This window comes from Amblyomma maculatum, chromosome 2 (genome assembly GCF_055883805.1).
Source record: "Amblyomma maculatum isolate TAMU_Amacu chromosome 2, ASM5588380v1, whole genome shotgun sequence".
NCBI classification, from domain to species: domain Eukaryota; kingdom Metazoa; phylum Arthropoda; class Arachnida; order Ixodida; family Ixodidae; genus Amblyomma; species Amblyomma maculatum.
The window spans coordinates 30472839-30479651 of NC_139345.1; positions in this window are offsets into that span (position 1 = coordinate 30472839).

Here is a 6813-nt window from a genome sequence, read left to right on the forward strand (position 1 = left end):
AGAGCACTTTGATGAAGTTCACGAGAAATAAATATCATACGGTAATGTGGCCGTGATGATTCTTGACACAAGAGACCAGTAGCTGACGTGGCGGCGAAACAAAACCTTTATAGGAGGGCCTGTGGCCGAAAGAATAAAACGCAACTCTGCAGCTGCGATGGTGGTAGAAATAAATAAATAATTGGTTCACAGGAAGGGAAAGGCGCAGTATCTGTCACACTTGCTCTGTGGACACCTGAACCGCGCCAAGGGAAGGGAAGAAGGTGGGAGTGAAAGTGGAAAGAGATAAAGAGGAGCCGTTGTGGAGGGCTACGGAGTAATTTCGACCACCTGGGAATCTTTAACGTGCGCTGACATCGCACAGCACACGGACGCCTTCTCGTTTCGCCTCCATCGAAACGCAGCCGCCGAGGTCGGGTTCGAACCCGGGTAGTAGTCGGGCGTCTTACCGTACCACCCCGGCGAGGGTGGTAGCTGCAATAACATTAGCGGTCGTTGAAAGTTAGGACGTTGGTTATTTCTGGCTGCGAGACAGCGACAGTCACCTCGAACTCGGTGGGAACAGCCACACAGCCCCGCCGGGGTGGTACAGTGGCAGGATGCCCGATTACTGTGCCGGAGTTCTCGGGTTCGATCCTGACCATGGCGGCTGCGTTTCGATGGAGGCGAAACGAAGTTGCGTCCGTGTGCTGTGCGATGTCAGCGCACGTTAAAGATCCCCAGGTGGTCGAAATTACTCCGTAGCCCTCAACTACGGCTCCCCTTTTTTTCTCTTTTCACTTTCACTCCCACCTTCCTCCCTTCCCTTACGGCACAGTTCAGGTGTCCACAGCGAAAGTGTGACAGATACTGCGCCTTTCCCTTCCTGTGAACCAACTATTATTATTATTATTATTATTATTATTATTATTATTATTATTATTATTATTATTATTATTATTATTATTATTATTATTATTATTATTATTATTATTATTATTATTATTATTATTATTATTATTATAGCCACAAAGGACCATGAATTTCCCAGAGTCTCTTGTCGCATTGAAAATTAAGTGATAAGGCCACGTGCCTGCGGTGATAAACGATAAACATACGCAAATAACAAAGTGAAAGAACAAACAAACTAAGCTTTGCGTGATTATGTTCGTTCAGAGTGCTGACGCTTCAAATTCGTAATAACTCGGCTGCAAAACACGCCAGAGCGCTGCCATATCAGCAATTCTAGGGCTTGCAATTTTATTGAGACAGGTACTGCTTGCGGACTTTGATCCCACCTTCTTTATTTGTACAATTTACATTGATTTGTTCGGTTTTAACGCACGCACCGAGTTACCAGCTAGGCATGCTTCGAAGATGTGCATTCATCATTTTGTGCTAGAAGCTCAATGGAGAGCTTACCAATTTTCTTCGTCGCGCCGACGTTCCTAACGAGACCCGCGGATCAGGGACGCTCTTCAAGAACAATTTCGCACGTCCGATCGATCATGACAGAGCCATCGGTCCTACGAGGGTTCTCAATCAGATGTGCGTTCCGGCAGAGGCTCGAAAATGCGCCTCGCTCAGCAGTTTGAAAACAGCCAGCTTTATGCGATGCGCTGTCGGGCTCGTATGAATCTAATAAGCGACGCCTAGAGCCATCGCGAAACTCGATACATCGCTGGGGCGAGTAGTCCGTTTTTCAGTACTCTCACGCTCCTGCCGCCGCTGCTGCAGCAATCAAGAACGAGGCTAACGCGGTGAGAGCCCCGCGCGGGTCGTTTCTCCCTCGGGCCGTATTTGTTTTGCCCTCGAGGAAATAGACGACTGCAAGGTGGACGAGTGCGACGGGGAAATCAGAACGCCGCTCTGACGTTCTGTGTTACACGCATGCAGCTCTGCTGTCTCTGAGAAAAGCGACAGATTTCACGATTTGTTGTGGAGGCCGCTATCAGGAAAAATGGGCACAAATGGAGAAAAAGGTAGTCGCTATTGTAAAGGTAATTTCACTTTGGTAATCTATTGTACTAACATGCGAGTGGGGGGGATCGAAATGGTCGAAATGGTCGCATGGAGTGATACGCCAGTCCCCTATCATAGAGTGACTCGGATGATACCCCGGACATCATAGGGCCTCTCTTACTTCAGTTACTTCCCCGACGCTGTGTTGAGCAAGCTGTGAGTCTAGAGGACAGAATAACAGTGCAATGTAAAGAACAGATGCCACAGGTTTTGCCTAAGGGACCAGGAGACGCTCGAAGAGCTTTTTTTTTGGTTCGAAATGACCCAATCTACCTAGATATACGTGAAATTATATTATTCACAAGAATCACAGCCTATCCCAGACGTTATGTGACATGCTTTACATTAGATTTAGAGAAACTTTACACTATTATATACTGTAAGAATAGGGAGATAATTTGGTAAATATTAGGATGTAAACTTTGGATTTGGCTCTTTTTGACACGAAACTCAAGATATCACGAGTCTCACTTCTGCAGTATAATGTTAGCTCATGGATATGAAAATCTAACTTAAGAACTATTATTCTGTGCAGTAAACAGAAAAGCGGCCCTGCTTCAGTGGGTTCATAATCACAAGTCAATAAATGTAAATAGTAGGCCTCTGTCACAGGCCCAGACTTGACAGCATTTTTTTATTTTTTCAGTTCCGGTTTCGGAGAAGAGACGGTAAACTAGCTCGTTAGTATGAAATTCGATTCCCTCGATCATTCCAAATTAATGCTTCGTTTCGAATTGGTAGACGCAGACGCGGACAAAGAAAAGGACCGGACAGATCGCTAATCCTCTCTTTTCCGGTCTGTGTCTGCCAATTCGTTAATGATAATGAATTTAGGAAGGCAGCACAAACTAGCCAGCGCTTTAAAGGTCAGCGTAGTTGATGAGCATGCTTGCTTCCTCGGTGACATGGTTAAAGACATCTCCATTGTTGTCGTCCGGGTTCATATCTCCCGTCGATCCCTTGCCACCCTATGCAGTCGATCGAATAGCCCCCCTTTTCGATCGACTTTCTCTATGAAACCAGGCTCTAAACCGTCCAAACTACGGGCCAGATTTCAGGACGCCTCTTAGCTTGCACTGTTTCCCTACCTCACACGAGGAGTCCACCATACCTTCTCAACTTAAGGAAGCGTTGAATGGAGGCGTTAAATTTTTTAGCGGTCCTTAGCAGCTCCTAGGGCAGTTAGGTACTCAGAACAATGAGGAGCCGCTTGTAAGTGTCTGCTGGTGAAAATGTGCTGCTTATATTTGAAATATATTAGTGAACACTGCAAAAAATGTGCGTAATATTCTATAGCTTTTTATTTGCTTTAAGTTACACTCTTCTTTGCGCTCGCTTCACAATTTATACATATCGTTTCAATACTCTAAATCGCTTGACAGAAGAACATCGTTGGTTTAACAACGTGTAATATTCAAGGTGCGGCGGTTGTGCATGAGCGGCAGCGAACATTCGTGTTACACGCACTGCCCTTGTAGAAGGGGCATCGCCCGAGCCTTCGATGACACCCCAGAGTGTAAGCGCAAAGCGAATATTTGCGCTGTGAAGCATTCTCTCGGTCAAGGAGTGTAGTAACGAAGAATGAAGGCATAGTTTCATCTACCTACTCCAAGAAAAGGAAGTTCCAAGGGAGGCCTTGTTAGGCGCCACTTAGTAAGGTATGTTTAAAGATTGACCGAAGGAAGGCGGGCCAATCCCTCCCTGAGGCAAATACTGTTTCAGAATTTGGCTCTGTGGCTTTTGAAATTCAAGAGCCTTGAAACTTAAGGTCTTCAAAGATCTCGAAGTTGTTAACAGGAGATATGAGCAGTCACATACTGTCGCACTTTAAAGAAACATCTTTCACTAGCATGGCAACATTTTACAGCTTGCCGCTTAATAGAATGCGTCAAAGTGGCCCGCTATCTTAAAGCTGAAGACCAGAGATATCTAAGGTATGAGCGATGTACCGATTGCGCTTATTACACAGAGGGTATGTGTGATCGCTTATATGTTCCGATATCTTAGCTTTGTTACGAGTTTTTCTATCTTCCATCTCTTGTACGAGTGCGATGTACCTAAGGCATGGTCATGTAATTAAACATTGTAAGCTGCGTTGCTTTGTGTTTCTACTTCTGCTCCTTTTTGTGTTCAAGCTGCTTCACCGACAATGGCGGCTTACAATTTTAGGAAGTGTAATCATCATCATCATCAGCCTGATTATACCCACTGCAGGGCGAAGGCCTCTCCCATATTTCTCCACTTAACCCGGTTCTGTGCTAGCTGCATCCACTTGACCCCTGCGAACTTCTTAATCTCATCCGCCCACCTAACTTTCTGCCGCCCCCTGCTACGCTTTCCTTCCCTTGGAATCCAGTTTGTTACCCTCAGCGACCATCGGTTATCCTCTCTTCGCACTACATGTCCTGCCCATGTCCATTTCTTCTTCTTAATTTTCACTAGAATGTCGGTAACTTGAATTATTTCTCTGACCCACTCTGCACGCTTTCTATCTCTTAATGTTACCCCTACCATTTTTCGTTTCATAGCCCTCTGGGTTGTCCTCAACTTAAGTAGAACTCTCTTGGTTAGCCTCCACGTTTCAGCCCCATAGGTGAGTACAGGCAAGATGCAACTGTTGTATACTTTCCTCTTGAGCGATACCGGTAATCTGATAGTCATAATCTGCGAGTGCTTGCCAAATGCGCACCATCCCAATCTTATTCTTCTTGTTATTTCCTTTTCATGATCCGGATCTGCGGTTACTACCTGTCCTAAGTAGACATATTCGCCTACTACTTCCAGTATTTCGCTACCTAATGTAAACTGCTGTTCCTTCCCGAGGCTGTTGAACATTACCTTAGTCTTCTGCATATTGATTTTCAAGCCTACCTTTCTACTTTTTCTGTCTAGGTCATCAATCATTATTTGCAGTTCATCCCCCGAGTTGCTTGGCAAGGCAATGTCATCAGCAAATCGCAGATTACTGAGGTATTCTCCATCTACCCTTATCCCTAACTGCTCCCATTCCAAGTCTCTGAATACTTCCTCTAAACAAGCTGTGAATAGTACTGGGGAGATTGTGTCTCCTTGCCTAACACCTTTCTTTCTTAGTGTAAGTGTAATGTATACTGTGTAATCTAAATTTACAGTGAACTTTGGGCCTGCACGGCAGTGATGTTCCGGCCATCAGCTTTCAAGCCATGGCCATTTCGAAGCTGAAAGATGCCGTTGCCCTAATCTGCAGTATGTTTATAGAGTGACAAAGATATAGAGCAGCTTTATTTATAGCAATTTTATAGCAGCAATTTTATATATTCTGATGATAATATCGCAACGCTAAAAATCAAGGCAATTATGCATGCATTGCAGTCCATCAATCTGCCTGTTTGTTTCACCTCAGTTAAAGAACAAAGTTGGGCTAGATGGTGAAACATGATTAAACTTGGCACCAGCGTAAGTAAAGACGAACACACAGGAGAGATAGCGGCACAATCTCTTCTGTGTGTTCGTCTTTTACTTACGTTGGTATCAAGTTTAATAATGTTTAACCTCGATCAGTGCAGCAGGTCGCGATGTTAAACTCCCGTGAGCAAGACTCCTTTATTGTGGGCAATTTTTTGTATTTTTTACTAACCAGCGTTACTTTCTTTTATTTCCCAGCTTACCTTATATATTTGCCCTGCCAAGTTTAATAATGTTTAACCTCGATCAGTACAGTAGGTCACGATGTTAAAATCCCGTGAACAAGACTCCTTTATTGTGGGCAATGTTTTTGTATTTTTTACTAACCAGCGTTACTTTCTTTTATTTCCCAGCTTACCTTATATATTTACCGTGATATACAGTCAAGTGCCAGGGAGCACTGGTTGGGCACCATAAAACAAACGGACGAGAACACCTGTCGGAGACGGAAGGACGGTAGTTCTGCTTTCATCAATTGTAATTGTGCGACATAAAGTTATGCTACTGGTTTGTGTGCTTACTGCACAGATGTTTCCATCTGTGCAATTTTAGCAAAACTTTGCTCCCAGAATGCACCAAGTTGAAGTAGAGCTCCTACAAGAGCAGAGGACAGGACCCTTGAGTATGACAAAGCCAATTAAACTGTCGCAGGTTTCTATTTAAATACAAATTCCTAGGGCATACTTTTAACATCTACCCCGCCGGGGTGACACAGTGGTTAGGGCGCTCGACTACTGTGCCCAAGGATATGGGATAGCATCCCGGCCTCGGTGGCCGCTTTTCGATGGAGGCAAGAAGTAAGGCGCCCCTGTGCTGCATGATGTCAGTGCAGGTTAAATAACCTCAGGTGGTCAAAATTTCTGTAGTCCTCCACTATGGCATCTATCATAGCCTGAGTCGCTTTGGGACGTTAAAACCCACAAACAAAACCAGTTAACTTCTTCCTGTTGGCATGAAAAACTCCACCAGTACCTCATAACAACCCGCACCCATTGTAGGCTCTAAAATATATGTTCTTGGTTAAGTATAATAAACGCGCAGTTTTCTCAGTAAATATTTATATGCCTATGAAGGTCATTCCTAGAGAATACTTTTAAACCTTCCTTGTGGGCAAGTAAAAAAAAAAAAAACTCCCTCATCGTCTTCTACAAACTCCTCAAAGGAAGCACCTTAATAAATGTATCCAATGCACTTGTAGCCCCCCCACCCCCCCCCCCCCCCCTCCTTTCCCTTGCGAAAGCAAATTATTCATTCCGTTTCAACGAAATATGGTCACTTCCCTGAGAGTGCGCTAAAAAGTGCTTTTTTACATTTGAGATATATTTTTTTTTTTTTACGGAGTGTGCTTACCACTGCTTGGACCCGCCG